This window comes from Atheta coriaria, unplaced genomic scaffold (genome assembly GCF_025399875.1).
Source record: "Atheta coriaria isolate IRGN ID8LTWV9N9 unplaced genomic scaffold, Caltech_Dcor_3.1 hic_scaffold_10_pilon, whole genome shotgun sequence".
Classification (NCBI taxonomy): domain Eukaryota; kingdom Metazoa; phylum Arthropoda; class Insecta; order Coleoptera; family Staphylinidae; genus Dalotia; species Dalotia coriaria.
The window spans coordinates 8,001,622-8,017,373 of NW_027045452.1; the positions used below are offsets into that span (position 1 = coordinate 8,001,622).

The 15,752-nt window shown below is 33.9% G+C and overlaps 1 long non-coding RNA gene across 1 annotated transcript in view; it reads right to left on the reverse strand.

Moving 5' to 3' along the window:
• LOC135801134 (uncharacterized) overlaps positions 1 to 14,176 on the reverse strand; it is a 66,286-nt gene extending 52,110 nt beyond the window's left edge. The window contains exon 1 of the long non-coding RNA XR_010550310.1: positions 14,126 to 14,176. This is a non-coding gene — a long non-coding RNA (uncharacterized lncRNA). The remainder of the gene's footprint in view (positions 1 to 14,125) is intronic.
• Positions 14,177 to 15,752: the final 1,576 nt, after the last annotated feature.

Genomic DNA, 15,752 nt, shown 5'->3' on the forward strand with positions numbered 1-15,752 from the left:
GATGGCCTGGCCGACGCCAACCCATCCATATTTGGAAATCGAATTAAAACCACTAAGCGCAACCTAAATGTAATTATAATTATACATGTTACGACTGCGCGACCAAGACGACGACGAAGAGACTTTCTTGCCGCCTGTGCCGCGCCGCAATTAAAATATTCGCTCCGCAAGCTTACCACCGATTGATTATTATTAAGTGGCGCATTCGCATTTCATCCGCTTTGGCATCTGCTAATACCCGCGCGTCGCTCTTATTGATTTTTCGTAATATAATTATAATTAATCATTGAATTCTCACATTAACGACGCCGTTTCATAAATGGCAATGCAATGTTAAATTAGTATAATAATTTATCAAGTGGTTAAATGGGGATTTTATTCACGAGATTGATTTAGTTTAAGAAATCGAGTGTTTAATAATTTTAGTCACGTGTTTGACTTACGTCGCATGGCATTTCATACGGTCTTGTGTTGCTCTATAGGCAAATGCGCATGCGCAAGCTCCGTCCCGTAGATAATGCACGTAGATAATGTATTTTACTCACTTCTTAACCGTTCAAATATAAAATACCACTTTTTGTGTCTACAAACTGGTATTTTACAGATGGAAGCTGAAAAAAAATTAGGTATAATAATTATTTATTTAGTATTTAGCGAGTGAACAGTTTAAGTTAGATTAAAACGTTGCGCACGGTACGCCACCGTCACGAATTCATCCGTATTTAAGCAGACACCTAACCTATTGTCATCTAATTCGGCCAGTCATCGCCGTCGAGCAACAAGCGTTTAACTCGCCAATGGCCACGAACGATACAATGTTTTACGGGCATTACGCGAATAACGAACGCGGCGGTTCTCACAAAAGAAGCGCAAACATAAAAAAGCCCTTAATAAATTGCGTTATGCATGCCTTGGGCAAACAAAACACACATTAAACATCACATAATGACGTGCACAAAAAATATATGCGTGGGTGTATGGTGTGCAACAGTCACATAATCATCTCTTATTGTCTTCGAAATAAAATAAAAAATTTACCATCGAAGGGTGAAATTTATGGACATATGGTTTAATCGTTATTGTATTATGAGTATGTGTCTATACAAAAACATTGTTCGAATTGATAAAAGCGTTTTCGGTTGGTAACGCTTTAATTGGTCGATTATCACCTCAGCGCCGGCATTGTTAGCCGGCTAATTAATTATATCGACGTCTATGTTGTGGTGCGCTGTGTTTGTTATCTGTCGTGCACGGTGCGAACACCGAAAGAGTCTTTAAGCGCTTTCCGTTCGTCCGGTTCTATTACAAATTAAATGCAAATTAATTTCCGTTTGCGCGCGCGCTCGCTTCTTGCTTGTTTGTTAATTAAAAGCAGCACACCGCCCGGAACCACGCGGAACCATCGATTTCGGTTTTGGATGGCGCAGGCGGCACAGACAAAAACACAACACAACAAAAGCTTTCAAACACACAATTCTTTTCCACCAGAGCCCTAATTGGATCCGTTTTGTCAGTTGAAATTCTAGCATTTTGTTCTCAAAACATCATTTAATTTTAGTTTTATGTGAATAGTAGTTTTAAATTGAGGTTAGAGCAGATTTAAAAGCAAAAATTAGATTTTTATTATAATTATTGAGTGTTTTAATAAAATCTCTTGTAAAATTCATAGTGGAAGACTCAATAATGACGTCACATCCCTAATATGCATAACCTCAAACGTGTTTTGTTAAATTTGTCTGTTTTTTCACAAATTTTGTCTAATAAACTCAATATTGACGTCATAACAAACGCCAAATCTTTAAATTTTTAAGAAAAACATAATTTTTACAAAAATTTGAACAAAAAACATATAAAAAATACAGAAAAAACGCTAAAATATGTTAAATACTATTGAAACCAAACTACTCAACAATAACGTCATGTATTTTGGCGCGAATTTTAAAAATACAAACAAAAAATCAATTTTTTCCATTAAAAAACAAAAATTTCTATAAAAATATCATATTTTTTGTAAACTATTAATATTTCTATGCATGTTTCAATAAATTTCTATTCTAATAATTAATTTATATTTTATTCAGTTGAAATTTCTACCATTTTGTTCTGAAAACAACGTTTAATTTTCCAACTATTCACTCCTAGTAGCTTAAAATTGAGGTTAATGTAGTTCTAGTAGCCGAAATGAATCCCACACAAATGCAATTGATGATGATTAAACATGTTAAGCGTTTTATACAAAATTAAGCCCAATTGTTGCCGAATAAATCGTTCGCTGCATTCAGTGATCGATGTCTGAAGAAGTAACAAACGAGCGCGTGTAGGCCTACCAGCTACCGATTTCGATTCTTCGACGATGACCACCAGGTTGGCAGTCGGTAGATTAAAAGCTTATTAGCGGTACTGTTACTTTAGGAAACTAAAGACGCAGCTAAATTCTTCATAAATCATCCATTGAAAAATCTTAATTACGCGCGTATTCACGCGTTTAGATTCGTAAACAAGCGCGATTAATTAAAACGCCGAGAGTTTTTTATTTTTATTTTTATTTTTTTGTGTTATCACCCTGTGAATGTAAGTGTAGGTAGGTAAATAATTTAAATTTGAATGTATAAAGTTGAGTTGAGTGTAACTTTGCAACGGTTTAGATAATTTACGAGCAGCTCGATCTTGATAGTTTTGACTTATTAATTACATCAACAGCTCGTCTGTTCATGCAAATTCACCCTCGGAGTCCTTTCGGAGCGCAATATCCCGAAGATAAAGATCGCGTTTCCGCTTCAATTTTCTATTTCATGCTTTAGTGGTGCAAACAATTAACTCCGGTTACAAATACACATAATTATAAAATAAATACTTTTTTTACTAATTTTTGTTTCAAAATCAAATAACTTTTTATTTATTTATTAATTTTGAAAATTTCAAAAACTATATGATGCAGAATTTAATTCTACGTCTAAATAATCAAAAACCAACTCTGTATCTCTTTTCGCTTAAAAGTTATAAACAAAAAACTACAAAAATCTTCTCAAAAATATGTTTTGTTATAATTTTTTGTTAATAACTTTGGAATGCAAATAGATAGAATTATTTTTCTTTCAGTAGTAGATTCAGAATTTAATTCTGTATATGAAAATAAAAAGTTTTAAAAATTATTATTGTTTAAACACTTTTTATGAACAAAAATGTAGAAATTTACTTTTCTTTAAAATCTATATTTTATTTTGTAAATTGTAACTGTGTGATTCTTTAATTTAAATTTGATAGATGAAGTAAATTAATTCAACACTCGTTTTGTAGATATAATTAGATTTTCATTTGGCTGGGCATTCGGAGGGCATTGTTGTCGGATATTAGTAGCCGACGAATGCATTAGGGCACAGCAAGGTGCCTCGCAACATCTGTGCGTGCACCAATTACTCAGCCAACCAACAAGTCCTCACCATCAGCATAACTTTGTGTTTATTCATCGAAATAACTTTATAACGATGTCAAGTGGCTCCATCTATTGTCATTTTAGCTATAGAATATAAAAATACGCATTTTTATTGAATTTTACGAGTATTTTAATAAAAACTGTTGCAAAATTCATAATGAACGACTCAATAATGACGTCACATCCTCTTAAATTTAATTTTCACTAATTTTAGAGGAAGAAGCGAAAAATTATCAACAAAAATGTAATTTTTTACTCAAAAAACAACAATCTCTCCAAAAATATCTAATTTATTGTAAAAAATTAATGTTTCCGAACATTATTAGACAAATTTTCATCCAGATTATTAACTTACAGTTATTTCTCGATATCGTGTGAAACCATTACCTACCATCATTAATCAAACCCGAGCAGATTTCACAACATTTCTAACCTCACTTAAACCACCTCTACACCATTGATGATTTTTCCGCCGCGTTTTGTCTCTTCCACTCCACCCCGAGCAGGTAATAATTACAAATTTATTCTCTTCACCATAATTCCATTCATTGCGTGGCATCCAAGCCCATGATTACTACCCAGGTCTATTTATTACAACCAGAAGAAGAACACCGCCATTGCACTTGCGTAATTGTTTTAATTGGTAGCACGGCAACCATTTGCATTGTCTCTCGGGGTGATTATCGCGAATATTTATTTGAAAACAGACCAAGAAAGAAAAAGGAAAAAACAACTGCGGCAGTCGGCACAATCATGATAATAACGTAATTGGTGTTAATGTGCATTAAGATTAGCGCGCTATAGGTACCTAGGTAGTTATTGTTATTGTTATTGTTGTTGCGTTCGCGTTTATTTAATAAGTGTCACGAAAACTAATTGCTCGTAATTACGCATACAACGTTGCGCTAATTTCTTTCCCGTTTCCCTATTCTTAGGTTTTTTTTTCTCTGTGTGTGGATGGTGTTATTATGCATTATTTGATTTTTGTTTTTCCATTACGCGAGTGGGTTCCTTTATTATTCGTCACAAGCGCATATTATATTAATAATAATTACTGCTGCGCTGCTGCTGGTGCATTTTAAATGCAAATAGCGCCCCGAGCTAAGCTAATGAGCAATTATTTAAATTAAGAATTACATTGTGTTAATAATCGCGCGCCGGAGCAACAATACCGGCTGCTGCTACTCCTTTACCAGTCGAGTGCGCCTAATAATAATAAGTGTGGAGTGTACGTTCGCGTAATCTCTCGAATCACTTCGTCGTCAAATCGTAATTGCGTATAATCGTCGGCTAAGTTCAGCGTTTTAAAGTTTCTTGCCTACTAAAGTAAACTCAAGGATTTTTCTACAAAATAAAAAAAAATTAAAAATATTATTTTAAATATCAAGTGCGCTAAGTGGCACTTTAACCACGTTTAACTTACGCTACTTTTTCTACTTCCATTTTATTTCTACGTTTAGTTTTTTGTATTAAAACTCCAGTCCGTGACTAAAGCTCGTGACTAAAACTCGTGACTAAAGTACTTTAGTCACGACCGTGATTAAAATACCACTTTTTGTCTTAAAACCTTTGTAAAATTGGCGTTTTAATGGTGGAAATGAAAAACTTACTTAATCTGATTTTAGCATATTTTATGTTTCACCGGAAATGACAATTTGATAGTTTTCTAGCGAAAAGTGCGAAACGAATCGAATTCCGCGCGCGTTTCGCATGCGTGTGTTCACGCTCGGCTGATAGATTAAGTTCTCAACATGCGAAATGCCAACATGTAAGTTTACTGCACCGTGTGTAAGTGCAATGATAACATACATACAGAATGCATGTATGTGTGTGTGTGTATGGATGTGGGTCGCCGGGTGGTAAATTCACTAATTAATAACGCCGAAGCAGGTGCAATGGGGTGCACGGCTCGTTGCGCACATTGTAAACGCATTTATTAATTTGCATTGTGTTGCCACCACAATCATTACTCCCCAACGGAATGTGTGCTAACATGATATAATAAAAGTGGCAACATTTTCAATTTTACGTGCATATATTATGAATTTTATTAAAAATTGTAGTAAAAATAAATATTTTGAATTTTTTTTTCTCACAAAAACAAAAATATCTCAAAAACTATTTATCGCACAATAATGACAAATAGGTATATTATATTTTAGAGAATTTAATTGCCCATCTTTTAATAAAAACAATTTTAAAATACTTTTAATATTTTGTTAATAAAACCCAAAATACCAATTTTAATTTAAATCTAAATTCACATCTTCGTGTTTAAAACCCCAATGACCTTTAAAAATCACCACACGCGGTAAACATGAGTTGGAAAACTTTCAAAGTCAATCAAACAGCAAATCTCCCTCCTCATGCCGGCCGGTAACTATTGGCGCATTATACATTTCACTGAATCGTGCAGTTAATAATCCTTCGCCGAACAAAAGTTAATTCGAATCAGTTGTGTTCGATTTTATTTTTCCCTTTGCAGCACAAATAATGCCCGCAACTGACGCACGTCAACACACTGTTTAGTTTCGGTGAATAAAACCGCAAATTGTCCGCCGCTCGCCCTCGGTTTGGGGCTTCACGCACAAATATCCACACAACATATTCGATATTACCGCATTAGCAGTCGCGCGCGGCTCGTATCGTTGAAATCCTTGAGTGCGCCGCGCGGCTTTACCACATCCTCCCGCCGGCCACCCATTAACAAGAAGCCCGTTGAACGTTTGTAAACATACACACACACGCAGCGTGCTTCTATTTGTAGCTTTTGGTCATTTACTCGCTGACCATGGCGAGTCGTTCATTCATTAAATATATACACGCATTGAATCACATCGCATCATATCACATTCGGAATTGTTGGTTATGTTATTAGATACGCGTAGAGTAGAGTATTCAATGAGTTGATCACCGAAATAAAATGCTACGTGATACACTGGTATAATGATTCAATGATACATTTAGGCTACCTACAGCGATGATTTTTAGATTTAACCATCAAAACCACATTAATATTTATATTAAAATACAAAAAATTAAAATTAAGCAAATATTGAGAATTTACTCTATTTGACGTCAGTTAAATCTTATGTTGCGCTGGTTATAAACTCAATTACTCTTGTAAAAATGCCGGTAAATATTTGCTGAAGTCTAAATATGAATTTCGCGTCGCTCAGTTGTATTCACTTGTGTTATGTTTAAATGATTTTGTTGTAACATAACGTGCACCCCAACAAATTAGCTGAAAAATCGTGCTTAAGTTATAGAAATTTGCATTGCAATTTGTAGGGATGTTGGGATCATAATTACAACAATATTTCAAATGTTACCATCGATGTCATGTCTTTGAAAAAATATTCTAGCTCATAATTGCTAGAAATGAAAATATTTTTCATCGTTACACAGAGAAACTAACGCTATAACGAGGAAATTAATATTAACCGACGAAATTATACAAATTTCGACGTTAACCGGAGTTTTTCGTTAAATCAAGACAATGATATATTAAATGTTGTAGTCCAATGTTGGACATGCGGTATACCTACATGCCGAACATAGGACTTATAATGTAATTTTTACCTAGATTTTGACGAAAATCAACAAAAATGCACACATTTTGCTTTTATACGATGTTTGTATACATAACAAGGTTATACTTCATTAAAAAATATGCAACCCAATATACATCCATCGCTATTTTTTCATATTTGTTTCTTTTTTCTCTAAAAATATATTTTATTAGCAAAATAAGTAAAAAATAATACTCTAGAGTACTGAAAAAATATCCGGTTTATAAACTGAACATATTTTGTATCCAGGATTCGCAAAAAACCTCCGTAAACTGACGCTAATATTTATTAATGGCATTATGAAGGTTGTAATTGCTCGTTATGAATTTATGTCGTTAATAGTCTCGTTAATTGTTAATTAAATGTAAATACTCGCGACCGGCGTGAGTGCATGCCATGGGAAAAGCCATTACGATTGAATCGATTACCGGCTTATAATTATGCGCAAAAAGTGGACAAAACAACGCGACACCAACCAACATACATCTTGAAACAACAACACCATAAAAAACCACATCAAGCAATCTTTACCACTATAAACACAGTGTATATTAAATGTTTTTATGTGTTTGCAGACAGAACAAGCATTTACGCGTTGTAGATGTGCAATAATCATGCGCACACGTTCGCTGCGCGCAGAAAACCAGTCGATCAACTGTAAAATCCAAAGACACGCATGGATTTACGCGAATTTTTACGAAATTTATTTTTGGAACACACGCTGCATTAAAATCAAAAGCCAGAGAAGAAGAAGAAAAAAAACGAACGCGGAATCCTGTCCAACAGGTGATTAATTTTCCAGCTCAACTCGCACTTCAACTTCAACTTGTCTGTAAAAAGAATCTGTCGATTTTAATTAACCTACATTTTATTGCAGGCCGGACAGGAACTGCATAAAATCTATATAATTAATGCTTAATACTCGATGCTTAATGGAAAAATACCAACGTGTGCGCGAGCGTGTAATTTACAAATATTTACCGGCGAATAACGACAAATTATAATCACATTTATTAGCGATAATTGTTTGAAAATATCGCTCGTCATATTTTTTTATATAATTTTTAATTTTTTGTTTAAAAATACACCTGCCAATGTCATTTATCTCGTCAGGTTATGAAAAAACTCGGAGCATTTTAATCTAGCGCACATTCAAACGCAAATAAACATATCAATTAGCATGATGTGTAATCATTACAAGGACGTTGGTGTCACAAGTAAATTACGAGTATTTACTTTGAATGCTTGCATCCAACACTTCGAGGTTGATATTTGTCGTTTAGCGTAAAGTCTCAATTCCGCGGATTTGCATTTATATGAAATTCGATATTTATGAGAACGTATTAAGTGTGGGTATCTGGTAGCTAGGATAGTTTTGTTGGCATGATGAATAAATAGAAATAATTATTACACATAAAAGTCGTGTTATTTGATATATGAGCGTGTAATACGTAATAAGTAACACATTATTTACTCTTATTTCGGTATTATGATGTGGAAAACAGTGTTTTTCATGTTTCTAGTGCGGAAAACACGGTTTTCAATTATGTTTGGCTAAAAATCTGTGTGAAAAACACATAATTCCATAAATTTTGATAATTTTACGTTGAAAAAATACAAAAAATTAAATATTTTCTATTTGTTTAATGATTATTTCATTAAAAATCCTATTTTCCATTCAGGTAACGTAAAAAAAACAATATATTTTGTGTTCTTATTGCAAAAAACACAATTTTGGGCATTTTCTAGTTAGAAAACTATGAGAAAAACACTTTTTATTTCATATTTTGCTAATTTTATGCCCAAAAACATAAAAATCTTAACATTTACTATTTGATTACTTGATTATTTAATTAAAACTAAAAAAAATATAGTAAAAATTTCAACGTAGTATTTTTTTGTTTCCTTTTTTGATTGATAACAAAACAAAAAAAAAACGAACTCAGACGAAGGTGCGCCTCCTTTTGAAGGCTTGCCCTGGGGGCGCAAAAGCTCCCATCCGAAATCCATCATTAATTATTGTCGCCTTTGTGATGTAAGTTAATTAAGAGAACTATCGGCCGCTAAAGCGCTAATTTCCCCCTCATTCAAAGCGAACGCTTCCCTTTCGGCGTTTCGGCGTTTCAGCAGCTTACCGCTTTTATATATCGTGCTCTCATTGTGTGCGGGACAGTGCACGGGGCCCGCACGCCACTTTTCATTCCAAGAAGCGAAGCGAACCAAACAACAATTTACAAGCGCACCACTTAAATTCCCCTTAAAACATATTTTAAAACACTCGGTATATTGTATTTGATATACAAGAAAGATTCATTAAAGTGTCACATCGCAACTCTTTCAAAACATTAATTAATCTGTTAATTATTTATACCTCCTACACGCGAAAAGGGTAAAATTTCACTCTATTGATACATTAACTTATTAAAACATTCCGTCGGGGCTTAAATTCTTAAAACCTTAACCTTAAAATAATTACAAGGAAAAAATGCGTCATTAGTTGGCTTTTTTGTATCAAATACTTATACACAACATGATATAATAATCCGATTAATGAACCTGCGTGTTCGTCATTTAAATCACATAACATTACAGTCATCTAAACTTGACTGAATAAAAAAAAGTATTAAAGCATAAAAGCGTAGCAATCACGCCGCAATAAAAACGAACATTAAGTGGTTATTATTATGATTCGTACCGTTGATTTATCGAAATTATCTCGCGAGTATTTTAAACAGTATTGAGTGTGCATTAGGTATAAACATGACGATTGCGAAATAATGACGCAATTGTTAACCGCATTTGTGGTGTGGTGTTGTACCTATGTGTATGATAAGTTGCATACATTCAGGCGCGGAGCTACTCGATTAATATTTATATGAAAAATAAAAACTTTTGATTGCAAAATTGCACGTGTGTAAAAATTGCGGTGTGGATGGCGATGTAACCCAAGACCTGACGCACTTAAAGTTTGATTGAGCGGACAACTGATATGATATGGGAAATTGGTAACAAATTAGGTCCCACAACAACGCGACTCCATGTATCGCTTTCTTTGTCTAGTGCCTTTGATGGAGCATAGGCATGTGATCATTCATTCATCCGTCGATATCGGGGCAACCTTACAGCGTTCTTACATTGTGTGTGATGCATTACATGCATGCGTCGGTGCACGTAACAGGTATCGAATTCGTCGCTTCGCGTACTAGTTTTTTTCTGTTCTCGTTTACACTGGATAAAATATCACGCGGTGATTTTTGATTTTCTTTTTAGTTGACCCAATGTAGGTACTCGTATAGTGGCGTAACTATGCTATATGAAATTTGTGGAAAAAGTAAATTTAATAAATTGGTAAATTGTCAAAAATTCGTTTTTCGGGTTTTATGATATTTCGATTGCGAATATCTTGAAAACTAAAAGAGATACATAGGTACAAATCGCAGAGACTATTCTATGAACTATTTTCTATAAGATAGGCGAATTAAAATGGAAATCTAAGAGATGAAATTTTCATTCTTAAGAAAAAATTGTCAAGGGGGGGTGCTTGATACTTTTTTTCGACGATTTCCAATAATTCATATCTCTTAAATTAAAAGCGATAGCAACCAACAAATTGCTGATTATGATAGATTGGAATATTCTCGATCAGATAAAAATATAAAATAATTATATTTCCAACGGGAAAAGGTCGAAAAACGCGACTAAAAGTGCTAAAAAGTGACATTTTTCAATTTTGGACGATTTTTTTCAATCGCGAATATCTCGTAAACTAAAAGAGATACATAGTTACAAATCGCAGAGATTATTCTACGAACTATTCTCTATAAGATAGACGAGTTTAAATGGAAATCTAAGAGATGAAATTTTCATTCTTAAGAAAAAATTGTCAAGGGGGGGTGCTTGATACTTTTTTTCGACGATTTCCAATAATTCATATCTCTTAAATTAAAAGCGATAGCAACCAACAAATTGCTGATTATGATAGATTGGAAAATTCTCGATCAGATAAAAATATATAATAATAATATTTTCTACAGTAAAAGGTCGAAAAATGCGACTAAAAGTGCTAAAAAGTGACATTTTTCAATTTTTGACGATTTTTTTCAATCGCGAATATCTCGTAAACTAAAAGAGATACATAGGTACAAATCGCAGAGACTATTCTACGAACTATTCTCTATAAGATAAGCCAGTTAAAATGGAAATCTAAGAGATGAAATTTTCATTCTTAAGAAAAAATTGTCAAGGGGGGGTGCTTGATACTTTTTTTCGACGATTTTCGATAATTAATATCCCTTTAACTAAAAGCGATAGCAACCAACGAATTGCTGATTATGAAAGATTGGAAAATTCTCTATCAGATAAAAATATTAAATAATTATATTTCCTACAATAAAAGGTCGAAAAACGCGACTAAAAGTGCTAAAAAGTGACATTTTTCAATTTTTGATGATTTTTTTCAATCGCAAATATCTCGTAAACTAAAAGAGAGTAGAGGAGAGATAGCCATATTTGGACCATTTTATATTTTTTGATTTATAGAGCCACATATAAACTGTCAATAAAATTAAATAGCGGAAAAGTAACTCACAAGGCTTACCAACAAAATGATATTTTTGGTTTAAGTAAAAATTATATTTATACCCATATAAACTCAAATTTCAATTTAAAAAAATTATTTTTGGTTTAAGTAAAAATTTATTTATACCCCTCAAATTTCAATTTAAAAATTGGTTTTGGTCCAAATTAAGAAACCGGTTTCCTTAATTGGACCGCGCGGTTTCTAAATTGGACCATGGTTTTTAACGGCAATTGACACAATAGTAAATTTTAGTTTTAGCACTAACACAAGCACATTTTGTATAAACCAAAGTTTGGCATTTCATACAGTGGATCATTTCGAAGATTTGTGCTCGTCCACAAGCTTTTCTAGGAGGTCGAAAAAATGATATACGTTTTCCCTGTTAAATCCCCGGTGCCTGTCTTTGGTCCAACTTGGGCAACTTGAAGAATTTATATATAATGATCAACAACAATCTTAATATAACATAACCTCTCCAAATTAATACTATAAATTATAGATAAATAAATAAGCTTTCTGATGATATAATTATAATCGTGAAATCTAACGTTTAAACAGCTTGACAGCTTATGCACTTACGTCGTTATAATAGATTTGATAATCAAGGTTACAAAAAGTTGTTGTCACGACGAAAGCTCGCGGCAAGTTTTAACCCAAATAGTTGCATTAATTGTTTATAAATACGAGTAAAACGAGGGGCCAGTCTATTTTTGCACAAACTTCAACAGTCCGCGGTTATCGTGGTGGTCCAACTTAGGCGCTGGTCCAAATTAGGCTACCTTCCCTACATAGCAACAAATCGCAGAGACTATTCTACGAACTATTCTCTATAAGATAGACGAGTTTAAATGGAAATCTAAGAGATGAAATTTTCAATCTTAAGATAAAATTGTCAAGGGGGTGCTTGATACTTTTTTCGACGATTTTTGATAATTAATATCTCTTAAACTAAACGCGATAGCAACCAACAAATTGCTGATTATGAAAGATTGGAAAATTCTCTATCAGATAAAAATATAAAATAATTATATTTCCTACAGTAAGAGGTCGAAAAACGCGACTAAAAGTGCTAAAAGTGACATTTTTCAATTATTGCCCATTTTATACAATCGCGAATATCTCGTAATATAAAGAAGATTGAAAGGAACGAATCGCATATTCTTAATCTACAGGAAATTCTCTATTAGATAAATGAAATATGAAATTTATAAGATAAAAATATTTGACAATAATTAATAACAAAATGTATGCAAACATCTGAATATTCAAATTTTTATCTATATTTCGATTGCAATTATCTCCGAAACCAAAAACGATAGCAACCAACGAATTAAAAATTCTAAATCCTCATGAACTTCTCTATAAGAAAAAATAAAATAATCAATGCGCACGCATTCTGCTATACCGCTATAACGTGATAAAATGTGTGGTCCCTTGAGCGTCATTACCTACAACAGTCTCGGTCTATTTGTTAAATTTACTTTGCGCCTTGAGGTTATGCAAGTGTAATTAAATGCGCTGTGTGTTGCCTAGATTAAAACACGCTGTAATGGCCGTTCATCGCGTATGCAAATGCTATTTGCACAATTAAGCGTCCGGCATGCCGATTCGCGAAACGTTTCCATTATTCTTTCGCGATGGCGTGTAATTTGTTTACGAGCCGATCAGAATCGTGATCGGCGATAGGCTCGCGGTGCGCACACCACTTACTACTTCATGCGCCATTGTGCACTTACTGTAAAAACTGGCGTTTAGCTTCGCGAAATTGCCGCACGGAATTGCGCTGCAATTGCAAAGTGCATGAAATGACATGGACACGCATTGACAATCAACCCAACACATTCAAAGGAGAAGAAATTAAACGCGAAAATGTTTAAAGTTTAAACATTCGGTATAAATTGACTTAAGTGCTTTTCGGCGTATGCACTTTGCATAATTTAAATATTAAATTGTGCATACCTACACCCCAAATATTAACCGTAGCTAATGTTTTTCTTTTTTGTTAAAAATTTGCAGGTAAATTTTGTAAAGGTAATAAATCAGTCAATTTTGTGTGTATTTAAAAATTTCACACTCAAAATTACTTTAAACTCCTTTTAACCAGTTTTAATTTTGTTAAAATTTTTGTTTGTGTAGAGTTTAGGTTTGCAATGTTCACAAATTTCCGAGATTCATGTCAACATTGGATCGATGTGGTGCGGAGCGGCGCTGAGTAATTATTATTATGCAAATCGCGCATAAATGCACGCCGACAATGGGTGTTTAGCTGATTTACACGGCCGATCGATTTGCAGCGCGCGCTCGCGTCCGCCGCGGACGCCCACGCCGTTAATTAATTAACCGCTTGGGCATCGCCCATTTGACGATAACCAAAATACACACATCGGTATATCAATTAAATACAAACACAAATTTTTTTCACCAAACAAAAAAAACTTAAAAAGCAAAAAATTTAAAAATAAATTTTCAATGTTTTAACAGAAAATAAGTTAAAATGTATATAAATAATGTATAAATTGCATTTTATGCATAATTACTTACCAAGTGCTGGTAATTATGATCGCGTTATTAAACTTTTCGATGGTATCGACGACCTCCAACGCCTAGAAAAAAAATACCACTTTAAAACTCATACCTATAGGTAAATACATAACAACATGCAAGTAAAATGTGATTTTAAAGCAAAAATTATTGTTTTTAAATTTTTAACTGGAATATTCAACGCAGACGGGTTGTAAAGCTGGTCAAACATTAAGAAGCGTCGCCTAATTGGCTCATTAAGCCGTGACGTTTGCGCATCGACACGTTTTAAAGCACATTAAACGTATAGCCGGGCGAGAATCTTCGGATGCGCCACTCAACGCGACAGTTCTGATCCGTTCAGCGCGGGGAATTAAAATAAATGTACATAATCGAAGTGCTTAAACGATCCACGCTACCGTCATACCGTCAGACAGTCGCGACGAGATAAAGAAATACGAATCAAACATAACAGAAAAAAACTGTAAAGCTGCGCACAGCTCCAACACCCTTTCTAATTTATGAAAATCCTTTAACCGACTTGATTTTTTACGCTCATGCATTTTTTCCGTGCGCCTTGATCGCGTCGATGTCAAGTTGTCACTCGAGATATTTATTTTTTATTTTTTTTTTATTTTTTGAGAAACTGTAGACTATACACGTCGAGTGCGTGTATTTTTCACGTATGATCGACCGATCAACACCGACTCACTAAGTAGCCGGCGTAGATCGTCCATCAAACTTGTTTTATTAAGTCTTCTGTAAACAATACCCGAATGCCCGGTGCGGATCAAACGCCGATCGTGATCGTGTCCGTGATCATGATCATCGTGGATACCTTCGGGTCATTGTAGTTGATAAAATAATCTCGATTAGGTTTTTGGATCGGTGCGGTCGGCTTAGCACACGTCCGCGACGACGACGACGACGTTTTTCGGTTTCGTCGGGCGGCTCGGCCGCCGGGTCATTCATGTACGTGTGGAAAATGATTAAGTAAATTCGATGCGATCGCTTGCGGTGAGCCGCGCGCGCGCGAGAGGCCTCGCGAGGTGGGAGGTCCGCGCGATCAGTAATTCTAGACGCGAACGACGCTAACGACTTTAATCGAATCTTGCACACTTATACAGTTCAATCAATCGATCATTATTTTAATAATTTTAATTAACCACGCCGTATTTAACTTTATAGCAGTACGAGTATCTCTGGCTTTTCAACGCTGGGTAATTTATATTTTTATTTTTAATCGGAAATATTTTCATTTTTGTTTTAACAATATGCAAAAATAATTATTTAATGATTAAATTAATTAGTTTTTGTTATTTTACAAGTGAAATACTATTTTTTAGCAAAATATTACATTTTTTTAATTGTATATTATGATATTTTTCATGTAAATTTTTTATCAGTAGAAATTTGGGTTTTTCTCGAAAATCGTTTTAGATAATTAGGAAGTCTTTTCATATCTCGATAGTTTAAAAGATTCTCTTTAAGATACATTTTTGTAAATTTCCGAAATTCAACAGGAAATGCCTGAAAACCGTCACCAAATTTAACCAATTTTTGCAAGTTTTCAAAAAGACGTGATGTAAATTAGGTTATATCTCGAAAACCGTTCAAGATATTTCCATTTTCTTTTCATATTTATATA